Source organism: Macrotis lagotis, chromosome X (assembly GCF_037893015.1).
Source record: "Macrotis lagotis isolate mMagLag1 chromosome X, bilby.v1.9.chrom.fasta, whole genome shotgun sequence".
Taxonomy (NCBI): Eukaryota; Metazoa; Chordata; class Mammalia; order Peramelemorphia; family Peramelidae; genus Macrotis; species Macrotis lagotis.
The window spans coordinates 389,001,553-389,029,292 of NC_133666.1; positions in this window are offsets into that span (position 1 = coordinate 389,001,553).

Below are 27,740 nucleotides of genomic sequence, written 5' to 3' on the forward strand. Positions count from 1 at the left end.
GATTTTACTTGATTTCACCAGATAGTTTACAGCAGGTGCACATTGATTCCCATCTCCAAGTAAATCTCAATGTCAGGCATACACACACACACACACACACACACACACACACACACATATATATATATATATATATATATATATACACACACACACACACACACATATATATATATCCTCCCCACCCCCATACAAAGATATGAATATATATGTACATGCATGTATATGCATATATATGTATGTTATATGTATATCATAAGTATATTGTATGTATATTATATGTATATGTATATGTAGGTTGACAAAAGGAAGAATTTAGAGATATTTTTTGATAGATGCTGGATTTGAAATCAATAAGACCTAATTTCAAATTCTAGCTCAGATATTGCCTAAAAGGTTGAATCTAAGCAAATCATTTTACCTCTTTTATCCTCAGCTTCTTTATCTGTAAAATTGAGGGCCACTTTCTTATCCCTTTAAAGATCCATTCAATTCTAAATTTATGATCTTTTGTTCCTATTTGTTAGGCAATAGTCTTAGTCATCTTTCCTAAGGTATACATACATTAGAAAGAAAACCAAGGAATCTCTTTTAATTGGTAAATATAAGTCTAAGATAACATAAAATTGAAAAATATAGGAAAAGTATAGAAATTAAAACAAAGGAATTAGGTGAGGAAATTTTTTTTTAAAGAAAAATAGGGGCGGCTAGGTGGAGCAGTGGATAGAGCAATGGCCCTGGAGTCAGGAGTACCTTGAGTTCAAATCCTACCTCAAACAATTAATAATTACCTAGCTGTGTGGCCTTGGGCAAGACATTTAACCCCATTTGCCTTGCAAAAAAACACCTTACAAAAGACAAAAAAAAAAGAAAATAACAAATTGAGCTTTATTTTAATTGTCATCTTCATTTACATAAATTCAGAAATTTTCTGGAACCCACAGACTCATTGCCCAATTCTTCCTCACCTTCAAAGATAGCAGTTTCTTCACTAAATAGATAATAGTAGGTGAGGCAGTTTTGGATTATGGAAAGTTTGTGGAGAAGTAGTATATGAGATCAATATACTATTCCTTTATAAGGAAGTTTCTGGAAAAGGTCATTTCTAAATCTGTGTCCTAAAAGGATCAGCAGCTTTCTCATAAACCCCACATGAGTTTATAGACTTCTCATAATAGAAGGGTTTATTTTGAAGTACAAGCTTCAGGAATTTTATTTTTTAACTTTTTCAATGATTCTTTTAATTGTTCTAATGGTGTGTTTCTTTAAAGCATTTTATTTTTTCACATTATTACAGTAGTCATTTTGTAAAAGTAAATATAATGCCTGTCCACACACAAAGCAAGAGGAAGCTCAAGAAAAATCAAATGAGAGAATAAAAGTGTGTTGAAGTCTGTATTCCGATACAATCAGCTCTATCTTTGGGATGTGTAGCATTCTTTATCATAAGTCCATCAGAGAAATTGTTCCAACATAATTTTTCCCACAGTTGCTAATGCTGGCTGTATTTCCCTCCATTCTATTCCTCCCCACCCCCATTTATTCTATTCTCTATCTCATTTCTCCCTGTCTCTCTTCAAAAGTGTGTTATATCTGACTACCCTCTCCCACAATCTTCCCTCTCTTCTATCACCTAGACCCTACCCCTTTCCCTGTACCCTTTCTCCCATATCTTTCCTCTCCTAATTTCCTCTAGGGTAAGATAGATTTCTATACCCAATTGAGTGTGTATGTTAATTCCTCTCTGAGTTACTTCTGATGAGAGTGAAGGCTATCAATCCCCCTTACCATTTCCCCTTTCACTCCATTGCAAAAGATTTTTTGTACCACTTTTATGTGAAATAAATTAGCACATTCTACCTCTCCTCTTCCTTTCTTTCAGTACATTCCTTTCTGGGTCATTAACTACTTACTCATTAATGTCTTTATAATGTATAATATCTTCATGTTCAGCTATTTCCTGTGCCTTGCCTATATATGCACCTTCTAACTGCCCTAATAAATGACAGTGTTCATATGAGTCAACAAAATCATTAGAAATAATACAAGCAGTTAAACATCATTGAACACTTTGCAATTTGACCTTTCCATTCATCATATTTCTGATTCACCTGAGTCCATTGCATTTTTGATTCACCTGAGCACTTGAATATCACTCTTTCTGTTCAGCGCTGGTCATTTCAACAGAAAAGTTTGAAAGTATCCTATTTCTCTGAACACCTATCTTTGAAAGAGGATCTTCAATTCTGATGAGTAGTTGATTCTTGCGTGTAATCCAAACTCTTTTGCCTTCCTGAAATATTATATTTCAAGCCATATGAACTATTTTTTCTCATTAAAGATTTTTTTATTTTGAGTTTACATTTTTCCCCCTAATCTTACTTCCCTTCCCCACCCCCACAGAAGTCAATTTATCAGTCTTTACATTGTTTCCATGGTATACATTGATCCAAATTAAGTGTGATGGGAGAGAAATCATATCCTTAAGGAAGAAACATAAAGTATAAGAGATAACAAGATCAGATAATATCAGCCCCCCCCCCCCAATCAAAGGAAATAGTCCTTGAACTTTGTTCAAACTCCGTGGTTCTTTATCTGGATACAGAAGGGATTCTCTATTGCTGAGAGCCCAAAAATTATCCCTGATTGCTGAACTGATGAAATGAATGGGTCCATAAAGGTTCATCATCACCCCCATGCTGCTGTTTGGGTACAATGTTTTCCTGGTTCTGCTCATCTCACTCAGCATCAGTTCATACAAATCCCTCCAGGCTTCCCTAAATTCCCATCCCTCCTGGCCTCTAATAGAACAATAGTGTTCCATGGCATTCATATACCACAGTTTGCTAAGCCATTCCCCCAACTGAAGGACATTTATTTGATTTCCAATTCTTTGCCACCACAAACAGGGCTGCTATGAATATTTTTGTACAAGTGATGTTTTTACCCTTTTTCATCATGTCTTCAGGTTATATATATATATATATATATATATATATATATATATATATATACCCAGTAGTGGTATTTCTGGATCAAAGGGTATGCACAATTTTGTTCCCCTTTGGGCATAGTTCCAAACTTTTCTCTGGAAACTTTGGATGAGTTCATAGCTCCACCAACAATGTAATAGTGTCTCAGATGTCACACAACCCTTCCAACAATGATCATTATCCTTTCTGGTCATATTGGTCAGTCTGAGAGGTGTGAGGTGGTACTTCAGAGAAGCTTTAATTTGCATTTCTTTAATAAGTAATAATTGAGAGCACTTTTTCATATGACTATGGATTACTTTGATCTCCTCATCTATAAATGGCTTTTGCATATCCTTTGACCATCTGTCAATTGGGGAATGACTTTTTCTTTTTTAAAAATTATGATTCAGGGGCAGCTAGGTGGCGTAGTGGATAAAGCACTGGCCCTGAAGTCAGGAATACCTGGGTTCAAATCAGGTCTCAGACACTTAATAATTACCTCGTTGTGTGGCCTTGGGCAAGGCACTTAACCCCATTTGCCTTGCAAAATCCCTAAAAAATATGATTCAATTCTCTGTATATTTTAGAAATGATTCATTTGTCAAAAACATAAGTTGTGAGGATTATTTTCCAATTTACTGCATTTCTTTTGCTCTGGGTTACAGTGGTTTTGTCTGTGAAAATGCTTTTTAATTTAATATGATCGAAATCATCTAGTTTGTTTTTAGTGTTGTTCTCCATGTCTTCCTTAGTCATAACCTGATTCTCTTTCCATAGATCTGACAGGTAAACTAGTCCTTTTTCTTCTAATTTGTTTATAGTATTTTTTTATGTCTAAATCCTGTATCCATTTGGATCTCATCTTGGTATAGGGTGTGAAGTGTGGGTCTAATCTAAGTTTCTTCCATACTAAATTCCAAGTTTCCCAGCAGGTTTATCAAAGAGAGTTTTTATCCCAATACCTGAACTCTTTGGGTTTATAAAACAGCAGATTACTATAATCATTTCCTGCTATTAAACCTAGTCTATTCCACTGGTCCACGAATCTATTTCTTAAGCCATAGTGGCAGTTCTGAGGACTGTTGCTTTATGATATAATTTTAGATCTGGTAAGGCTAAGCTTCCTTCTTTTACACTTTTATTCATTGAGTCCCTGGAAATTATTGATTTTTTAATTTCTGCATTTGAATTATAACTTTTTCTATAATGTTCAAGTAATTTTTTTGGAATTTTGATTGGTATGACCTTAAGCAGGTAGTTTAGTTTTGGTAGAATTGTCATTTTTTTTATATTAGCTCTACCTATCCAAAAGCAGTTGATGTTTGCCATTTATTTAAATATGATTTAATTTGTGTGATAAGTGTTTTATAATTCTTTTCAAAATGTTTCTGAGTCTGCTTGGCAAATACAATCCCAGTTATTTTAAATTGTTTGAGGTTACTTTGATTGGGATTTCTCTTTCTAGCTCTTCCTGCTGTATCATGCTAGTCATATATAGAAAGGTTGAGGATTTATGAGGGTTTACTTTATATCCTGCAACTTTTTCTAAAATTGCTAATCTTTTCTGCTAGTTTTCTGGATGATTTCTTGGGATTCTATAGGTATACCATCATGTCAACTGCAAAGAGTAAGAGATTTGTTTATTCCTTCCCAATTCTAATTCCTTCAATTTCTTTTACTTCTCTAATTGCTGAAACTAACATTACTAATACGATATTGAATAGTAGTAATGATAATAGGCATCTGTGTTTCACCCCTGATCTCATTGGGAATGCCTTTAGCCTCTCCCCATTGAATATAATACTTGTTGGTGGTTTCAGACAGATACTGCTTATGATTTTAAGAAACAGTTCATTTATTCCTACACTCTGTTTTTAGTAGGAATGGGTGCTCTATTTTGTCAAAAGCTTTTTCAGCATCTGTTGATATGATCATATAACTTATGATAGGTTTGTTGTTGATATAAGTGATTATAGTAACAGTTTTCTTAATATTGAACCAATCCTGTATTCCTGGGATGAATCCGAATTGGTCAAAATGTATTATCCTAGTGATAACTTGTTGTAATCCTTTTGCTAAGATTTTGCTTAAGATTTTTGCATCTATATTCATTAGGGAGATAGATCTATAATTTTCTTTCTCTGTTTTAACTCTTTCTGGTTTATGTATTAGCACCATATTGGTTTCATAGAAACAGTTAGCCAGAGTTCTGTCGTCCCCTGTTTTTCCAAAGAGTTTATATAGAATTGGAAACAATTAATCCTTAAATGTTTGGTAGAATTCACTTATGTATCCATCAGGTCCTGGAGATTTTTTTCTTAGGGAATTCAATGATGGCTTGTTGAATTTGTTTTTCTGAGATAGTTTTGTTTAGGTATTTCATCTTCTCTTCTTTTAACCTGGGCAACTTATATTTTTGTAAATATTCAATGATTTCACTTAGATTTTCAAATTTATTGGCATAGAGGTGGGCAAAATTATTCCAAATTATTACTTTAATTTCCTCTCCTTTGGTGGTGAGTTCACCTTTTTCATTTATGATAATAGCAATTTGTTTTTATTCTTTCTTTTTTTAGTTTTATTTTTTTGCAAGGCAAATGGGGTTAAGTGGCTTGCTCACACTTCACACCCTATACCAAGATGAGATCCAAATGGATACAGGATTTAGACATAAAAAAAATACTATAAACAAAGTAATTATTAAGTGTCTGAGGCTGCATTTGAACTCAGGTACTCCTGATTGCAGGGCCAGTGCTCTATCCACTGTGGAACCTAGCTACCCATTCTTTCTTTTTGTTTAATCAAATTGACCAGAGGTTTGTCAATTTTATTGATTTTTTCATAAAATCTACTTCTGATTTTATTTATTAACTCAATATATTTTTTTACTTTCAATTTTATTAATTTCTAGTTTAATTCCTTAAAATGAGTTTATTCAGTTTCCAATTAGTTCTGGGTCTGTATCTCTCTGGCCCAATATTGCATATGACTTTCATTGCTTTGTGATCTGAGAAAGATATATTCACCTATCACCCTAATGAATATCAATGCAAAAATCTTAAACAAAATCTTAGCAGAATGATTACAACAAGTTATCACTAGGATAATACATTTTGGCCAATTCGGATTCATCCCAGGAATACAGGATTGGTTCAATATTAGGAAAACTGTTACTATAATCACTTATATAATAGTTTTTTATGCCCTAGTTCATGGTCAATTTTTGTATAAGTGACATGTACTACAGAGAAAAATGTATATTCCTTTCTATCCTCAATCAATATCCCCTATAAGTCTATATATCTAGTTTTTCTAACAATCTATTTACCTCCTTGATTTCTTACTTGTCTATTTTATAATTCAATTTATCTAGATCTGAGAGCAGGAGGTTAAGGTCTCCCACTTGTAAGTTTTGCTGTCTGTGTCTTCCTGAAGTCCTTTCAGCTTCTCCTCTAAGAATTTGGATGCTATCCCATTAGGTATTGAAATCACTTTATTGTCTATGGTACCATTCAGGAGGATGTAGTTTCCTTCCTTATTTCTTGTAATACTATATATTTTTGCAGCTGCAGATTGCTACCCCTGCTTTTTTCACTTCAACTGAAGCAAAGTATATATTGCTCCAACTTTTTACCTTTAGTCTATATGCATCTCTCTGTGTTAAATGAGTTTCTTGTAAACAGCATATTGTAGGATTCTGGTTTTTAATACACTCTGTTATTGGCATATTCACTTAACATTTTAAGGGAGAGTTCATCCCATATTCAAAGTTAGAAGTACTAACTCTTTATTACTCTCCATGCTATCTTCCCTCTGTTTATATTTCCCCCTTCCCCCCCTTTATCCATATTCCCCTGTATTTTGTCCCTGAATACCACCCCCTTCAGTCTTTGCATTCCTATATCCACCACTCCCCTTTCTATCCCCTTTCCCTTTTTGTCTTTTCCCTTCCCTTCCTTCTATTAGTTCAGTTTTATTCTACCCCTCCCTTTCTCTGCCCATCCTCCCCTTTTCCCCCTTTCAATACTTGAAAGGTTAGATGTTTTTTAAGTTAACTGAGTATGTGTGTAAGTTAACTTTAAGTCAAGTCTGATGAGATGAAGATTCAGGTGTTTCTCACCTCCTCCCTTCATTTCCCTCTATTACCATAGATATTTTGTACTTCTTAATGTAATGAGATTTACGCCATTCACTGGCCTCCCTCCTCCTGTCTCCTTCCTGTCCCCCTTTTTAGGGAGGAAGTGTTTTGAAATCATTCTATCTGAGACATAGAAAATTCTGAATATTCAATGCTTTTAGCTAAACACATAGAGTTACAATAGAGTTACAATTCTTGAGAGTTATTAGAGTCTTTCTTCCAAGTAGGGTTATAGCCAGTTTCATCCCATTGGATAGCAGTCTCAGGGATAATTCCTGAGTGTCCATCACTTCTGGCTAGGTATATTCTCTCTGCTAGAGCTACAATTTGCAAGAGTTATGAGAATCTTTTTCCCATGCTGAGATATAGCCAGTTTCATCTTATTGGAGATCAGTTGTTTTTCTTTACCCCCTCCTTTTTTTTTACCTTTTTCCTATGTCTCTTGAACCTCCTGTTTGATGTCCAAATTTTCTATTGAGCTCTTTTATGTGACAGTTCCGTAGTTCCTTGGTGTTTTCATTTTGGGATTTCTTTGAGGGGATCAATGTATTCTTTCATTAACTACTTTGCCCTCTGGTTCCATTATATCAGGGCAATTTTCCATCACTAGATCCTGTAACATTAAGTCCAGGCTTTTTTTTTCTCTTCAATGTTTTCAGGAAGTCCAGTGATTCTCAGATTGTCCCCCCCCCATCTATTCTTTTTTATTTTTTAGGTGTTTGCAAGGCAAATGGGGTTAAGTGGCTTGCCCAAGGCCACACAGATAGGTAATTATGAGACAGGATTTGAACCTAGGTACTCCTGACTCCAGGGCCAGTGCTTTATCCACTGAGCCACCTAGCCTCCCCTTCCTTGATCTATTCTTGAGGACAGTGGTTTTGCTGATGAGGTATTTTACATTTTCTTCTATTTTTTTCAATTTTTTTGGTTTCGTCTAACATGCTCTTTCTATCTCTTGAAGTCATTACTTTCCGCACACTGCATTCCTATATTTAGAGAGTTTTCTTCATTTACCTTTTGCAACTCCTTTTCCAATTGATCAATTCTATTTTTGAAAGTGCTTTCCATTTAACCAATTGAAATTTTGAGAGAATTATTTTCTTTTTTTCATTTGCCTAATTGAGGATCTGAGAGAATTTTTCTCATTTTGTATTTGTCCAATTGTATTTTCCAATGATTTGTTTTCTTGTTGCAAGGTGTTAATTTTCTCTTGCGTTTCTTTTCCCAAATTTTCCAATTGATTTTTTAACCTCCTTCCTTTTTTCTTCAAGGAAGTCTTTCTGTGCTAGAGAATAGATCATACTCTCCTCAGAGGTTCTAGGTCTCTCTGATTTAGGGTCTTTTCCTTCCAAAAATTTTTCTATGGATCCTCCTTTCTACTTATCTTTTTTTTCATTTTACTAAGACCTTGGAGTTAGGGAGGGACTGGTTCACAGAGGTTTGGTGTTGGGATGCTTAGAGGCTTTACTCACTGAGTGAAATACCTCCATCAGACCAGTAGGAGGTGATGGCTGCTTTCTCTGGAGTGTCTGTGACTTTTATTGAGACTTACTCCTTTATCCTGGAGGGAGTGATTGAAGTTGTTATATCCTTTTGTCTTCAATCAGTGGTGGCCTTTACCCTGCAGTGAAGTCATCCCTCTCCCTTTTGTAAGCTGTGTTTGTTCTTCTGCACTCACACCTGTGCCTGGGGCAGAAAGTTTGTAACTGTGTTTGTTCTGGGAAGAGGCTTCAGCAGCAATAGAGACATAGACTCTGAGTTCCTCAGAACACAGGAGCCCAGGGATGATGTCTGCAGCTCTCCTGCATGAGAACTCTCGCCTCAGCCCTGTCACCAAGCTCCCAAGGGTCAGCACAAACAGTAGTGCCTCTGCTCCCTAGCCAACCCAAGCCCCCCACCCCTGTTCAACTAGCCTCTGGCACCTCTGATCAAGCAGGTCTGGCTCTCAGGCCCTCAGGCTCCTGGGGCTCCAACCACTTTGCAAATCAGCCTAATCCACAGCTGATCCACCCTCTGCTCCCAGACTCACCCAGGACCATGGACAACAAATCCTGAGGTATATATTCTTTCTCTTGGCTTTTCTTTTTGGGTTTTTTGGATTGGATTTCTGTTAAGATGTTTGTTTTATATCATAGATGGGGAAAGATCAGGTTACTTTAGAACTGTGACTGTATTCTCTCCGTTATCTTGATGGGAAGTCAATTCCACATGGACTCCTAATACAGATGCTGTTAAATTCTGTGTAATCCTGGTTATAACTCGTCAATATTTGATTTGTTTCTTTCTGTCAGCTTGAAATAGATTCTCTTTGATTTGGGAGTTCTGGAATTTGACTATAATATTTTATGTTAGAATCTCTTTTAGGAGGTGATCAGTGGCTTACCTCCATTTCTATTTGACCATATGCTTCTAGGATGTCAGGGCAATTTTGCTGGATTATTTCTTGAAAAATGAAGTCTAAGCTCTTTACCTGATCATGACTTTCAAGTAGCCCAATAATTTTTAAATTATCTCATCTGGATTTGTTTTCCAGGTTGTTTGTACAATGTGATATTTCATATTTTCCTTTAGTTTTGTTTTATTATAACCTGATTTCTAGCAAATTCATCCACTTTCCTTACCTCCATTCTATATTTGAAGATTTTCTTTTCCTTCTGAGAACTTTTGTATCTCCTTTTCCATCTCATTAATTGCGTTTTTCAAAGCATGCTTCTCCTAATTGACATTTTGGTTTGCTTTTTCCACTTGACCTAAACAGATTTTTAAGATGTTATTTTCTTCAATATTTTCTTTTTATTTCCTTCACCAAGCTACTGACTTGGTTTTTATGAATTCCTGACATTGCTCTCATTTCTCTTTCCTATTTTTCCTCTTTCCAACTTTCCCTTATTTGATTCTCAGAATTACTGTGTGTGGTGTGTGTGTGTGTGTGTGTGTGTGTGTGTGTGTGTGTGTGTGTGTGTGAGAGAGAGAGAGAGAGAGGGAGAGAGAGAGAGAGAGAGAGAGAGAGAGAGAGAGAGAGAGAGAGAATATGTGTTCTTCCATAGCCTGAGACCAATTCACAATTTTTGGAGGCTTTGTATACATGATACATGTGTTTTGATTTTCTTATCTTTTGAGTATGAATTTTGATCCTCCATGGTTCCAAAGTAATTGTCTATGGCCAAATATTTTTTCTTTTGTTGTTTGCTCACTTCTGCACCCTCTGTCTTGATTTTAACTTTTTGTTAAGGTAGGGTTCAGTTTCCAGGGGGTAGGATGCACTTTCTCAAGATTTTGTGGTGTTTGTAGCTGTGTTCAGTTAGAGGTGAACTTGTGAGACACCGCCCCCCCCCCCAGTAATGTTCCAAAGTCTTATGAACATCACTGACTGCTGTCCTGGCCTATGCTCTAGTTTGTGGCTAACCACAAGCCCTCCCTTCTGCCCTGGAGCTGTGAGGAGGATCCCCACTCCTCTATATCATTAAAACTCCTTCTCCTAAGAGTGGGGCCTAGACTGTGACTTGGATTTGAGTATGGACAAAGCAAACAGTTCTGCCGCAGATACAGCAAAGAGTCCTCTGCAGTCTCTCCCAACTCTCTTTTTTTTTTGACTGAACACTCAGAAAGCAGCTGCCAGGTGGCTTCCTGCTGAATGGCTCCACAAATCTGTTCCTGGTTCCTGGGGACGGGCTTTTGCTGAAGTCTTCATTGGCCTGAGCTCAACATTCACTCTGGTGAAGCAAAGTTTTATTGCTGATCTTCCAAGATGTCACTGAAATTCTCTGGCCTGGCAAATCTCAAAACTGCTTCTGCTGCCATTGACTATAGTGTCCCCACCCCTGGGATCCAGATATCCCAAAGACTGCTGCTGGATAACTGAAGCCAGTTTGTTCTGGCAGCCCTATACACTGGGCTATCCTGCAGCCCTTTCTAACTCTGTTGTTATAGATATTTCTGACAGAACTTCCAAGTAGCTTTGGGCTGGAAAATTGTTTCACTCTGTCTTTCTGTGAGTTGCTGCACTCTAGAATTTGGTTACAGTCATTATTTAGAGATTTTTAGACAGATCTGGGGGAGAGTTGCCAGGATTTCCTGCCTCTAATCCACCATCATATTTCCTGAAAGGTTTTATTAAAAAGCAAATTCATATACAAAAATTTAGAGATATAGTTTATATATAGGTTAAGAAATAAACTACTCTGAATGTATTTTCTGGTTTTGCAAGATCAATGATGAGAAATTAAAGCAAAATAAAAGAGAAACAAAACACTATAAACTTTCTCCACACTGTTTTTGGTCTATTTTGAATTGTGGGAAGACATGGCAAAAAGTGGGTGAACTCCTCCTTTCTGAGGAGAATCCAAAAATAGAATGATGCTTCAATCTGGAATATTTTTGGTTCCTTTACCTGGCACAGTTTCTCATATAATAGTGAGAATTTAGTAAATGCTAGTCAACTAGAATCCTTCCATTATCTCAAATGGTCATTTATCTAGGTTGATGAATATTATAGCTACCCTTTGGCCAATTTAAGTTTTCTTATCCAATGTGTGTCCATTAGTGATACACGACTTTTTATCTTCATTCTATTTATAATAATGATTTTCAGCTAGATTGTTTGAGCCCCAAAACTAAAACAACAGTTTTAGTAAATTTTTCTTCATTAAACATGTTATTGAAGTCACATGTTTGAATTTTTTGAAGTATATTTAATTGTACTTCATTTTCCTAGTTTCAATCGAATTGCTTCCTTTTTAATTACTACTTTCAAACTCTCTGGCTAATCTACTTTCCTTTAACAATTTTGTTCAATCTTCATCTACATTACAATTTTTCAGGGACTATTTAAGAAACGATCATGACTAGATTCCTTATTTTTCATTTTTTAAGGTCAATTTCTCTCTTTGCCTTTCTTAGTCAAGAGTCTATTATTTCTTGGCCTCTCTGAAAACAACTATCTATTATTGAAGGATCCATTACAGGAAGACTGAAGAATTGAAGAAATGTTCCTGTTTACTTTGGGACAAAAATATTTTGCTTGACCTAGAAAAGACAAAAAATTACCAGAAATGAGAGGATCACATGACTGCAATGCAGTCATGTTTGTGACTACTAAGATGATTTTAAATTGTTGAATTAGAGATATATGAATCATTGAATATTATATTTGTGTCAAGATGTCCTCATTGACAAATTCAAAACATTATCTATTTGTCTCAAGCAATAATAAGGTATATCTGCTTCCTTATTACATTGGAATCTACCCAAATAGCCATGAATTTTTATTGACAATTATATTCTTTAAAACATGGAAATCATTAAGAGATCATCTTGATATGAGACAGTAAACACATAGACATATTAATAAGAAGCTAATAATGTTACCTACCTATATTTAATGCAATTTCCACCCTATGATTAGATGCTATACCAAAAATCTTAGCATATATATGTGTGTGTGTGTGTGTGTGTGTGTGTGTGTGTTTGTGTGTGTGTGTGTGTGTATATATATATATATATATATATACATATATACACACAAAGAAAACACTCATAAAACATGCCAAGAATATGAGAAATGTTTGAATTAAATTAAATCTGATTCTTTCTGCTTTGTCAGTCTGGGTCTTCTGACTCAATTCATTAAATTATAGGGCTAATGATCCTGAAATCAGAATTAAATGTCCTTGTGAAATATTTACTTCACAACAAAGAAAAAAATGTTTTTTTTCAGGCTATAGTCTTCGCCACAATTTTATTCCAATACCTTGCAAGTAAATGCCAGTAGTCACAAAGGAAATTTTTAAAAAGAATATGATTAGCTTGGCAACAATTAAATTCAATTAGGATAACATTTATTATTTGACTTCCATATATAATGCTTAACTGAAGAGGTACAATCTTCACAAGGAATTTCCCAATTCCCCTCAGGAGTAAATGTCTTCTTCCCCATATTTTCTTATCTGTGTAATTTATGTCTTCCCCCTTAGCATGTAAGAACCTTAAGGAAATGAACAGTATTTTTTTTATCTTTCATCAATAACATATAGCACAGTACCTAAATTGTAGTAGCAGCTTCATAAATGTTTATTGATTGAATGAAGGAAACTATAACTGGACTGGTAAGACAAAGATTAAATTATATATGTGTTTATCTATGTTTGTATACTTATATGTATTTATACCTTCCACATCATGATTGTCCCGATCATGCTTTCAATATCTAACAAGTCAGCAGAGGTAATTAAATGGAAATTATCTGGGAGTTTTGTAGTCAACAAATGACAGAGAGCCTTTGATCAAATATTTAACCCAAGTAGCAGCATACTGTAAATACCCCATAAATAAAAAAGAAAAATAAATTCAGACTTTTCTTTAGTACAAAGGTTAGCCAAAAATTTTTACATGAATTTTTCAAAATTGAAGTAGTATTGTGGATCTCACTTCTGTGATATGAAAGTTATAACTGTGTGTGCATACATACATATACATCAGCATGTATGTATGCATGCCTTCACACATATTTTCTATGTTGCAATATGATTATATTTATATGTATGCATATGTTTTCATATGCACATGCATACATATATGTATTTTTCATTGCATAAAGGAGTTTACATCCTAATCAGTATGAGAGATGAATTACAAATATTTTAGTGTACATTACACAAAAGTCCATTCATATTTTGTGCATATATGCACATATATGTATTTTGTATCAAATTATGAGGGTAAATAAATATAAATATTCAAAAAATATGGGTAATACACAAACATAGGTGTACAATGAATACATGTAAATGTGTACTTTAAGAAAAAGGAAAAGACCAAAAAGTTTTGCTGGCATATATTTCCTCATAATTTTTTGATGTCTTCTAGCTCTTTCTCTACTTCTTCACAAACATGTCAATATTTTTTCCATCTTCAAAAACTGTCACTTCCCCATTTGCTATCAAACTGTATTTCTCCTCCTTTTTGTTATTAAACTCCTTGAGAAAACTATCTTAAATTGTATCCTTCATTTTCTTTCCTCTCACTCTCTTCATAACACCTTGATGTCTGAGTTCCAACTTCATTATTCAATTGAAAGTGGAGTATCTAAATTTATTTTTGTCAAATTTAGCTGACTGAATCTGACCTTGGCTTAGTTTTCAGAACCATGAATTGTCTGAGACTGAACAGAGATTTTTCAACTTCAGGCTCCAACTAATTTTGTAAATATCCTAAACTCTCTCCTCCAGAAAATATGACCTTTTTCTATGAACTTTTCCTTGTAATGCAAAATAACAACTCCAGAAATTGTAAGACACTCCAAACTCCTCCTTCTTACATTGTGGCTATTTTGTTTAGTAAGCCCTCTTCAATTCTATTTGAGTTGTGCATCACTACAATTCTGTCTTCTAGTTTCAATAGTTGTCTTTAAAATAGGAAGTACCTCTTCTTTAGAGACAAGTAGGGTAAAACCAGCTCTTTCTGTTTGATGTCTTTATGTTTTTCTCTTATTTTCAAATTTCTTTTTTCTCTTTTTACTAGAATGCAGATTTTCTGAACTTTCGTAGCAATTGATTTAAGATAATTCCTTCCTGGTTCTGTTTCTTGTGTTTGCATAGAAGTCGGAGCTGGCCTAAACTTCTGGCCTTCCTAATCCAAAGATTGGATAGTTCTTTTTGTTTTGTTCTTTTTTCACAAAGAAAATAATGAAAAAAAAAATAGTTTTCTTATTTAATCCTAGAGCAGTTAAGGAGCCAGTATATTTTATTGACTAAAAGGGTGATATTATCAAAATTACATTTTAAGAATATCAGTTTTACACTTAAGTGGAAGATGGATTGGACTGAGGAGAGACTTGCCTCAGGGTGACCAATAAGCAGACTATTTTCATAGCTTAAACCTTAGGTCATGAGGCTATACACCAGGATTCTTGTAGTTTTAGAGGCAGAAGGAGGGACTTTATGAAGGTAGAAATGATGAGATTTTACAACTAAGTGTTTGGACATGGGAGTTAAAATAATTATACCTTAAACTGAAAGACTTAGTGAAAATTTAGATAATGCTTTCCTTGACATTAATAAGGCATTTTAGAAAGAGGGAAGGATTTGGGGGAATATCATTATGAGTTCAGTTTGGGAGATGTTTAATTTGTGAGTCTATGAGATTTTTAGTGACAATATGTTCCCTTGTTGTCTTGGAATAATTGATGCAATTTTGTCTTAAGCTATCATTTTTATGATGAAATATTTAGATATTTCTTTTTCATTACTTGTTACACTTTATTTAAAAAGACATTTTGTGCTATAGAATGGTAAATATTATATATATATATATATATATGTATATATATATACTATATATATATATCTATTTCATAAACAACATATCAAGCACAGATAGGACAGACCATTAATGGAAACATCTGCTAAATAATCTTCTCTTTATGTTATTTTAACAAGCACCAGGACAATTACTTTATAAACAAATTATTTCACACCAATAAGAATTTGGGTATAGCTAGTTAAAACTATAAAAACCTACCAGAGATACCTACCATTTAGGTTGACTTTTGGTTAGAAGTGAATGTGGCTCTTCCCTTCATTTCAATTCAAGCTCAAAACATCCTTCATGTTTTCCTGAGGACAATGTCCATTAAGTGACTGAGAACTGTTGATTTGCAAAATTAGGAAGGCAATCTTTGACCTCCAATTGAACATAGAGGGGAACTTTTCTTCATGTTCCAGTATGAGTCAGGTTTTCTGGAAAGACCTAGAAAATGATTTTGCTAGTTTATTCTTAATGGGCATGATGTTTTATTATCATTATTATTATTACTTTAGTTTTTAACATATTATAAATATAATGTTTGCATGCATTTGCTTATCAAATTTTGGTTGTTAACACTGAGAAAGAAAGTCTAATTAGTATTTCTATTGTATTAGTTACCATAAGTAATGGTACATTCATTTTGTGTATGACCCATATGTTTCAGAAGTGATATGGCTATTCGGTATTTTGAGATATTAATTGTTAGAAAGAGATAAATTTTGAATTCAATTCTGAATATGTAGATTTGAGAATCATTGGCATATGGTGATGATTGAATCCTTGTGCATCTGATGAAATCACCAAGACAAATAGCATATGCAAGGAAGAGAGAAGAAGATCAAGGACAGTGCCTTGGGAGACCTCAAAGGTTAGAAGAAATGACCCAAATAAAAATCTATCAAAGGAGACAGAGAATGTCATATTAAACTGATATGCATGAACCAGGAGATATCAGAGTCACAAAGATCTAAAGAGAAGAGAGTATCAAGGAGGAGTGCTTGATCAACAGTGTCAAAGGTTGTGGAAAGAAAACTGAGATTTTAAAATGGGTCATTAGATTTAGCAAATAAAAAGTGTTAATCTGAATTTAAGAGAAATGAGCCAGTAAAGAAAAATCAAGGTCTTTAATCAGGTCAAGTGATGCCTCATAGGAAGTGCTGGATTACCCAAGTTTTCACCAGGGAATAGCATTTACAGTAAGTACTCAGTCAGAATGGATGGCAAATGTACAGGTGTTTAGATAGAGGGCTTCACCAAGCAGCAGGTAGGAAAAGTTAGGCAGAAGAATGGAAGAGGTAGGATAAAACTAATTTGTGAAGAGCTTCAAATATCAACTAGACTTGTTCATCCCCATTCCCAACTGTGGAAAAAATGATGAATACCACAAGACCAAGTTGGAACTATACTTCAAAATGACTCTGACACCAGAAGACATTCTTTTCTAAGCAGTACTCCTGGGAAGCAGGCCCAGAGAGAGCAGCAAGGTAATATCATTGATTCCAGAGAAGACATCAGTTGTCCCAATACATGGTAATATGAGTTTTTCCTTTTAGTGTATACCATGATCGAATTTTTACAATGTATGCTCACATCTTCCACTGATGCTATATTTTATGGGAGAAGGCATTCCATGATCTCTAGAAAATATCACCCCACTATATTTTATTGCTGCTTGATATACTAAATCATGAATGTCCTTGCTTCAATTAATTATATCTGTGGATTATTAAAGGTGAACATATCAATGACTGCTTGTAAGTGATGACTTTGTAAAGATATGGAAAGTCTACCTTGAACAAAGAATGTTCTTGTTTGAAAACTGCTTTGAGAGTCTCAGAGTCTCTCCAAGAGCTAAGACTACAATACATTAATACGCTGTATGAAGATAGTTTAAAAAAGTATATGATGGCAGATTCAAAAAACACCATAAAAATATGAGGATGTGAGAACATCTTTATCTGGGGAAATTAGTGAAATCCAGTTTTGTCCTTTGACTACTGGGAATCATTAAAAGTTTTTGTTAATGGAATTAACATAATCAGAAAATCATTGGATATATTATTTTTAAATCTGTGTGAAGAATGGGATAGAAATGGGAAAGAAATAAAAGAGGAATGAGAATAGTTAGAGGTTATTAAAACAGTTGCATGAGAAGCAATACGGGGCTCATGCAGAAACACAGTGTGAGTAAAATGAAGGGGATGGAGATGTTATAGTGAATGGATCATTTCAGTCAACAAACATGTAGTTAAGCATTTTCTATAAGTGATGTACTACTCTATGTATCCATCACTGCTGGATAAAGAACACTACCTACTTATCTTACTAATGGTAGATACATCAATTTCCCATGGGAAGAAAGAGATACTCTGTTCTTTAAATAGCTAATAAATTTAAATTTTTACAAATATTTAAAGCTTTCTATAAAAAAGAAAATATGTAAAAATGAAAGAAAAACATCTGTAGCTACTAAATATATTATTGTTAGATTACTGACTCTTCCAGTTTGGTGTTCAGGGATTTTCATTACTAAACAAATAACATCCAAAACTTTCAACTTAACATTAACAGAAGCTAATGAAATGTCAGAGAAGGGAAAATGGAGGGGTTGACACATATTTTACTGAGAATGTATTCTCCAAATAATAAATAACTAGACCTAAGTAACTTGGACTGTGTACTGAAATGGGAACTGGGAGAGAATTTAGAATATATTCCTTAACTGATCCTATTCTAGCAGTGAAGTAGAAACAATAGTGTATTTAAAGCCAGGACAACTAGGTTCAATTCCAGATGGTCATTAACTTACTTTGTGAATATAATCAAGTTTCTTAATCTTTCTGATCTTGAAAATGAGTATGATAATGCCAGAACTGCATATTTCCAAAGAATATGTGTAGAGATGTTATTTTTCAAACCCCAAGGCACTGCTTAAGTGGAATTTGTTAGAGCCAGTATTCAAAAGTGGGTTGGGTTAGAAAAAAGGTTTAAAGGATACTTAACTTTTTAATATAATTGATGACAAAAGATTTCCAGTTATTTTGATGGTATCTTACCTCAAATTCAACTTAAATTCAAGATTCTGTTTTGTTACATTGCTACAATTCAGGGATAGGCATTAATGTACAGAAAGTTTAAAGGAGATGGGTAATCAATACAATAGGGAAACATTATCAAGAACGATATTCATTATCATGGAGGCAAAAGGAAGGAAAAGCCAGGTTTTATCTACATGATATGTGTGGAAACCAACTTGAGAGAGGAAATTTTGTTGGAAAACTCCAAATAGAAATTTTATTTCTTATATGTTTTGTTGAAAGATATAGAAAGAACAGATTATTCTATTTATCATCTATCTATCTAATTTAGGCACCTATCATTTCTATCAATACCAATGACTTTGATAAATTTTTATATTCCATTAATAGAAAGAGTGGACATTAATCTAGATTAAAAAAACTCTATTGATTGTTTCCATTATAAGTATACACGAAGGAAACAATGTAAATGAATGTATAGATAATTTAATTATGTTTAATTGAAGGTGAGATTTCCCTTCTTTGTAATCCTTTTACCCTAAAGGGGTTGTGAAACTTGCATTTCTTATGCCCAACTCTGAGGTCTTTACTACTGTTTTGGACTATATTCTGAGAGATTGACATCATTCTAAATCAATGATTATAGGATTATCATTTTTTAAAAATCTCAGTGTTCTTATAAAACTCTGATTAGTGTTTTTTTAAATATTGAAACAATTTTTTAAAAGGTCAAAAATTATATTTGGGTTGGGCTGCATTTAAAAAAATAATTAAAATACTAGCTTTTCTTTTTGAGTGCGGGGAACATTTCTTCTTCATTGTTTTCTACAACTCAGGGAAAGGTTTATTACATTTTTAAAAGATTCCCAAGGAGAACAGAGATAAATCATTGTTTTCTTAGTCATATATGGTAGTCTCATTCTATATTCCACCAGAGGTGAAATATAAATAAAGCAAAATTCAAAAAAGAAAAAAAATCATCGTTTCCAATGTTCAGCTTAAATTTATTAAATCATGAAGTTCTGGTTGCTAGGCCTGGAGACTATTCAACTTTAACTAATTATGTACCAATATCATAGTCATTTTCCCTTGACTTTTAGTCTTTTCAGAGCTCTTTGCTTGGTATTTTCAATGGAAATCCTACTTGGATGACTTTCAGGGAACTATAGGCAGATATAAGTTCACAAAGGTGATGCCAGTGGAGTTCAGATTCTGCTGTAGTTTACTGCTCTAGAAAGTCTTGAAGTAAAGCCTTGGCAATGTACTTTATATATGTAAGAATAAGTTTACAAATAAGCAGAGTGTCCTGTTTTTATTTGCTGTTATGTTATGACATACTTATAGGTCATAGGGTCTCACAAAAAAAATCTTAGATGTAAAAAGATTAGAAGAGATATAAGATGAATGGTTATTTGCTTTATCTTATTAAAATATTTTAATTCTTTGGAGATCAGGTCTTCATTGCTCAGAGATGAGTCATAGTTTGTGCCCTGATTTTCATGCAAATATTTATATGTATTCTATAACCACAGACTTAGAAATTGTCCAAAAACTTATATCCATATAATGCAAATTAGTGAGATAATTGGAAAATCTATACCTCACTTTTTTCTTTGTAGACATATAAACATAAATCTACATGCAATGAAGGAAATGAACCTGTGTCATCAAATATGCCTCAATAAATTTGTTAAAGACTGTTTATGCCAAGGTACATGTAAAGCGTGAATAATAGCATAAATTCTCTAAGAAAAGTTTATTGAATCAGAATTATAAAAATCACAACAGCTGTTCTAGTACCAAACAGACTATATGTGGAGTAAAAGCACCTGATTACAAATTCTTCCTGATGTACTAAATATATGAAAAGTCAATTCACTTTCCCAACCTTCAGTTTCTTTATTGTTAAAATGAGTAGATTGGAGAGTTACCTATTTCTCTCTGTAATCTTGATTCTGTAAATCATCAAAAATTTAATGCTTGATTTAACATTACAGAAGACATTTAAATTCCAAACTTCCAAATCATAGATCTTTCAAGTAAGCTATCCCTAAACAAAAATGGACTATTTACAATATATGAGGAAATCGAGGATATATGAAAGAAAGCAATTTCACCAAAGTGATTTAGGTAACTAGTGTTATCAAAAGTGGATAGTTCCTCCTCAGAATAGGACATGATGAAGTAGAGAGTTAGATTTAGGGTCAGAGGCCATGTATTCAATTCCCTACTCTCCTGAATACAAATCTAATCAAATTATGTATCATTTAAATAAATAAATTCAAGGAACCCTGCTAGGTTATTAGGAAAATCTCTTAATCTCTCTTAACATGACTTTTCTTGAGGGAACTGGACTCAGTGGTTTCTAATATCCCTTTCTAGTTAAAGCATCAGAAGTTTTAGAGATAAAGGTTATATTGCAACTAGATCACATATAACAATAGACTGCTATACTTTTTATGGTTTAAGTATTTTAAGTTGTGTCTAATCTTTCATAAATTCTTTTAAATTTTCTTGGCAAAGACATTGGAGTAGTTTGCCATTTCCTTCTCCAGCTCATTTTACAAATGCCAAAACCAAGATAAACAGGTAATTTGACTTGCCTAGCTGATGCCTAAGACCAAATTTGAATTTAGGTCTTCCTGACCCCAGGACTGGCATTTTATTCACCTTGTCACCTAGTCACTAGACAAGACTCCATCCAGTCTAAACACCTCATGTTCTGAGCGAAGCAATGGAAATACAGAGAGGCCATGACTTGCACAAAGTCATACAGATAGCAACAGAGCAGGAATTCAATCTCCTGTCCTTGCCTCTCCCTAGACATGCAATACATTTATACCACTCTATTTTCCCTAAAATATGTTCATATAAGTCTCTCTTCTCTTCTCCCTTTGTGTCATTTTTCTTAAGGATCTAATCAGCTATAAATATTTTTTATATATGTGGTTCCTTTCCTCTTTTGTATGATATCTTTGGGATATAGACCTAGACAAGTTTTTAATGAATCAAAGGGTATATACAGTGTTATTGCTTTTTGGGGCAAAGTTCCAAATTGCTCTCCAGAAAGGTTGGATCAGTATATATCTCCACCAACAGTGAATTTGTGTCCCACTTTTCCCACATCTTCTCCAACATGGAACATTTTCCTTTTTTCATTTTAGTCAAGGTGATAGATGTGAAATGGTACTTCACAGTGGTCAAGTTATTTGTTTTTGTGTGTATTTTGTATTGACATTGCTGAGAACATGTTGCTATCCCTCCCAGATCCATGAGGCCAAGGAATCTTTTGTTCTCATCTTTGTATTTACATTACCTAGAATAGTGCTTGGCATATAAACAATTATATTTCAATAAATACTTATTTTACATACTTACTACATGTCAGGCACTTTGCTCAGCTCTGGAGGAAATTAAAGTCTGTTAAATGATTGAATTAATAAATGTCAAGGTAAATGGCAATTAATTCAAAGCTGCACAAAACAATGTATGGCATGAGTATATCAATGGAAAAGTCCATGGACTTTTGGGAAACATATTCCCTGCAAATAATGAACATAGCCTCTCAATTTTGAGAGTAGTCAAAAAGTGAGGATGGATCAGGTAAAGAATTTCTGTGGTATATGAGATCACTCTACCCCAGTGCAAAGGACTGAGTCAGTGCTTGAATACTGGAAGCCAAATGAATCCTTTAATAATCCATTGTAAAGTACAATCATTCATTTTTTTTCCTGTAATTGGAGAGGGGATCTGATCTGAGATATTTTTTGATATAGATTGAAAATACTCAAGGAGAAGCTGTCTCTATTAATTCAGATCAGCATTTGATCCATGGTTCATAGTTATGAGAATTACTTGGGACTGACAGTTTAAGTGACTTGCCCAGGGCCATACAGACAGTTTAAGTCCAAAGTAAGACTTGAACTCAGTTTTTCTTGATTCCAACATTAGTTCCCTCTCCCCTAAACACCTATTTTCAGAAGGAGATTAAGATGTCAAAATGCAATATTGTCCAGGAGGTTGGGACTTTATTCAAATTTATTTGACTCCCCAATGCTTGTATTTTATTACTGTTATGTATGCCCCATCCTTGACTAATATACTGGTTATGGTATAGTTATTATGGTAGTGGCCACTATCTGTCTCAAAAATTGTGCTTGAAAATATAGGCCCATATGGGAGCCATGCCAGGTCAGCGAATTAAATAGATTTAAAGTCATGGTGCCTCAATGCAGGGGTTCAGGGATTAGATAAGGCTTAGAAAATTGTAAAGCTGAAATCCTATGCTCAAAGGCAAAGATTCTTGGCCTGATTTTGAGGAGGAAGAATCCCGTTGAAGGAGATCAAAGTCAGTGAGGCATAAGGCTTCAGTCACTAACGATGACAGGATTTTCAAAGAACCTAGTTGCTTTGAATAGACAGTAAGAGAAGGGAAAGCAAAATGTCCCCCAAAGCATTTAACAGAATGAATTGTATTATCTATCTCTCTATCAATCTTACTATATATATAAACACAATTTTATATGTAAGTGTGAATATTTGTAAAATGGAGTTATAAATGAAGTGCTACCAGTTCAACAAACTTTTTGTTAAAATTAGGAGTAAATGACATTGCTAGTAAAATTGTTGTTGAATCAGGTTAAAGCATATTCAAAATATACAGAAAACCATTGAATGAAAAGGAGCATTTGGAAAATGTTTTATACTGAGTGCAAAAACACCCCTTGAAAAATATGTTTGACAGATATAGAGACAGTTATAGAGCAGAGACAGAGAAACAGAGAGGGGAGACAGAGAGAGAGAGAGAGAGAGAGAGAGAGAGAGAGAGAGAGAGAGAGAGAGAGAGAGAATATTAAAAAACAAACAAGCATCTTAAATATTATAACTGTAAATTGCTTTTTTGCTGTAAGTCCCTGGAGTACTGTTAAACCAGTGAGATAGAATGGCAGGGCCAAACTTCCCCCAAAGCTGAGCTGGGATAAAAAGGGGTAATTCAATGTAGTATGTACTTGTTTGAGCAATTCTTTTTCAGTTATCACCAAAAGACAGAAAAAAAAAAATTCTTTTCTCACACTGAAGATTGCATTCATTCCAGAAAAAGCACAAACAGTCTTTAGAAAAATAGGGAGATCACAGCATTTAACTTGTCTGCTGAAAGTATGATATACAAAAACAGGGTGTTATGTTCTGTTACTGTATTCTTTTTTATTAGAGTCAAAAGCAAAACTATTCAGGTTAGTCCGATCCCCTAGAAGAATTAAGGAAATGAAGATCTCATGCTCAAAATCTATTTCCATAATTTTTCTGCTTAAAGTATACATTAAGCTCTGAATATTTCCCTCTGGAATACTTTTTATAATCTTGATAAAATGATTTGAATAGTCCCATAGTGATGATGAGAAATTCACTATAAAACAGGTTAATATGGCTATAACAATATAACTAAGGTTTTTAAAATAGTGTGAGTATGGCCAATATATTTTTATCTCAATTATTTAGTTTCTTTAGGCCTGACTTAACTCCTCCTTGCCTTAGGAGGTGAATGCTGGTGCTGATGCTGATGCTAAATGCAAATGAAGCAGAAAGGAAAGGAGACAGACTCACCACTGACCATGCCTTTTACACTTAGGCTTTAATGATGTTTATTAGAGACTCAGACTATGTCATAAGATCATATGTTTAGAACTATGAAGGCCAGTCAGTTCAAATCCATTAATTTACAGGTGAGTAAATTGAAGAATAGTGAGGTTATGGGATGTCCTTTAGATTATATGTCTATTAAGTGCCTGAGATAGAGTTTGAAATAAAGGCTTTCTGTCTGTGCATCAAGCATTCTAACAGCATAACTTTTTCCATGATGTTTTCTTTCCTCCTACTTGATGTTCATGATATACCACAACTGGTTTGAGTAAAAATATGAAATAACTTAAATCTGTATATTACCTGTCATGCTTATATGATCTTTGATCCTTCACTGGAAAAATTCTACTTTTATTAGTAAAATCAGACTTTGAATCTCTCCAAAGAAGCACACTCCTCCAAAAATAAAAATAACTTTCTATATAATTGCAAAGAATAAAAGGTAACCTTAACAATAAACCAGGATATAAGTTATACAAGGAGTCATTTATTCATCCCTTTTGGTAGCACTTTAAAGCTTTCCTGATCTCTCTTCCAAAGGACTTGTTTTCAAAATGTTTTAGGAAGATATATTCAGAAGATAAGTATGGTATACCCAGAAGTACATTAAACATAATGTACTACATAGAGTCTATGAACTCGAGAAAGTCTAGATTTGAAACTCACCTATGATATTCACAAGGTGTGTGATCCTAAGAAAGTAACAACTTTCTGAATTTGTTTTCTATTATAAATGGGAATAGAAACAATACCTATTTCACTGGATTGTCACAATGACAATATATGTATTGATATGTATATAAATATATGTGTGTATGTGTGTGTAAAGCACTTTGCAACTTTAAAACACTTTAAAAATGAATTATCATGATAATAATACTTATGTTTTTCTTTATTATTGCTTTTAAGACCAAAAGACAAGGATTTAAATCCTTTATCTTCCTTATTAGTTATTTTACATTGAGATGTATGTTAATCTTTTAATATCAATTTCCTCATCTAGAAAATGGGAACAATAATATTTAGAGTGTGCTTGAATATTGAATCAGAGACTTGGATTCAAAAACTGTCTCATATTTACTACCTGTGTAACTCTGATCAAGTCATTTAGTCTGTCTGGGCCTGTTTACTCAAATCAATGAGGTGTTTGGACTTGATAGCTCCCAAAATCTTTTCTAGACCTAAATATAGAAACCTTGTTAGAGACCTTATCTTGTCTGATTTGTTTCTTTCTCAATATCTTCAATTATAATATATTATCAAAGTATAGAATACTTTGCTATCTCGATATGCTCTAGAAATATAACCTATTATTTGTTCTGATGAAATTCAAGGCCACACACATTTATTTCTTGCTATATTCCAGTTGCCCTAATGAGAAGGCAACAGCTTGATTTTTAAAATGCAGGTACAATTTAGAGGGTTTACACATTTCCCAGCATCTTCGTTCATTTCATAGTCTGCTCCTTGACCTAGAAAATTTGTGGAAGTGTTTTTTTCTAGGTATATCTCTGATCAGAACACTTCTAACCTCAGGGATTTCCTAAGGTACTTAATGACTATTTGAAACAAATGATCATGGCAAAAACATCCCACAATGGGAGGAAATTCATCTTGCTTGCGTAATATCGCCTCTCTAAATACACTTGTCCAAAGATGCTGTTCTTTTCAATCAAATCCGAAGGACTATCTCTCCCTGCTCCTTTTCCATTCTGCTTCTTAGTTGTTAGCTTTGTATCACTGTATGTATTGTTAAATCATTGAACAGTCTTTGTAAAGTACTTTAAGAGATGTCTCAAAATGATAAAGCACTGTACAAGTTGAAGAGGTTGTTGATTTTGTTACTTGCCTCCTGCCTCCTGCCTCTGCTCTGACATGATGGAATAACTGGCTTGAAGCTGTCAGTTATCCATGCCAATCATCTGCCTTCATGTATCTGTCACTTTTTTTCAGTAAGATCTGTGGATGGCAGTTACAATGGTACTTGAAGAAAAATCTCTCTGAGGTCTGCCTTGTAATTGTCATTCATATTTCTTTGAGGATTCCTCTCCACAAACATAAAAAAGAGCTATACAGAATCATTACAGATTTATAACAAATGTTTGGTTACTGCATGATATGATGTTTTCATATATCTGATATATGTTAGGCCCCTGTTTTATTTGTATTTTCCTTACTAGATGATATTTTAACTTTATTGCAAATATATATAAACAATTTTTTCTATATGCACTTTTTTCAAAGAACTTATATGAGAACAGTTCTACCTATAATTTCAGAATGAACAAATCTCACTTCAGTTCACTCTTTTACTTCATACAATTTGTAAAATAGATATAGTTCTGACTATTAATTTGAATACTTAAAACATATACTGCATCTCAATCTTAAATCTGTGGAGTTCAGTGAACTCCACCCTCCAACATTTTCTAATAACTTTAACTATTTAATATGTCTGGTTAATTCTTTGCGCAGTTTGTCTCTCCATTCTAATCTTTGTCTACTTTCCATCATCCAGCCTTTCATCACCTAATTTATAGACTATTTCAATGATTCCCCCAACTTATGTGGCTGGCTAACAGTGTCTACTTTTCACAACCCATCTTATATAATCAATCTTCCTAAATCCAGTACTTAGGATCATCAATTTCAATCAAGAAGGGAACCTGAAGCAATTAGGTCAAACACTACAGAAATAGTAAGAAGAACATGCACTGGAACCCAGACTGCAAATACAGCTACTTTTAAAATTTAACTGAACTATCACTGACCCCCCATATCAATTGCTTTTCTTATGTCTTGAAGACCAAGTCTTATTTAGCTCAGAAATTAAAGGTCTTAATTCTCTGATTTTACTTACTTTATTTTAACCTTATCTTCTACTTTTCAAAAACATCTTCCACTCCACTGAAGTTGGATTACTCTCAAATACAGTAGACATTTTAACTTGTCTTTAACATTACTAAATTGTTTACAGCAGTTCCTACACCATGAATTCTCTCCGCCTTCATTTATTGCATATTTAACTATTACTGCAAATGTTTTGCTCTCTCTCTCCACTTATGATCTGCTCTCCATTCAATCAATGCCTCCTCAAAATGAATGAACTTTAGAGTGGATTTTTATAAAACATTGTTTTCATCACTAAACAATCAAGTTCTCCTCTCCCACTAATTGGGTTGTAATTTCTAACTTTATAGATTATTTAATATTTTGGTTGGTTTGAATTGTACCATTCAACTCAATAGAGGTGTTGTATAGAACAATAAAGGAGATCTATTTTCAAATAGAAAGTTGGACCTGGAGTTAGGAAGACCCAAGTCAATCCATCTTCAGGAATTTACTAGTTGTATGACCATTTACAGGTTGCTTAACCTTTCTTACTATCAGTTTCCTCATCTTTAAAAAAAGGGGGTAATAATAACATGCACAAATGGGATGGTCAACATCAAATGAGATAACATAGGAAAAGTTGGCAAACATTAATAGAAAACAATGATTACAAAGATTATAACAGGGATTACTATAGCTATTATTAAATACTGCTTCCTGCATTAGTTGTGTATTTATGAGCATGTCAGTTACCTACCTTTCTCATCTATAAAATGGGTATAATAATATTACATACAGCACCTACCTAATAAT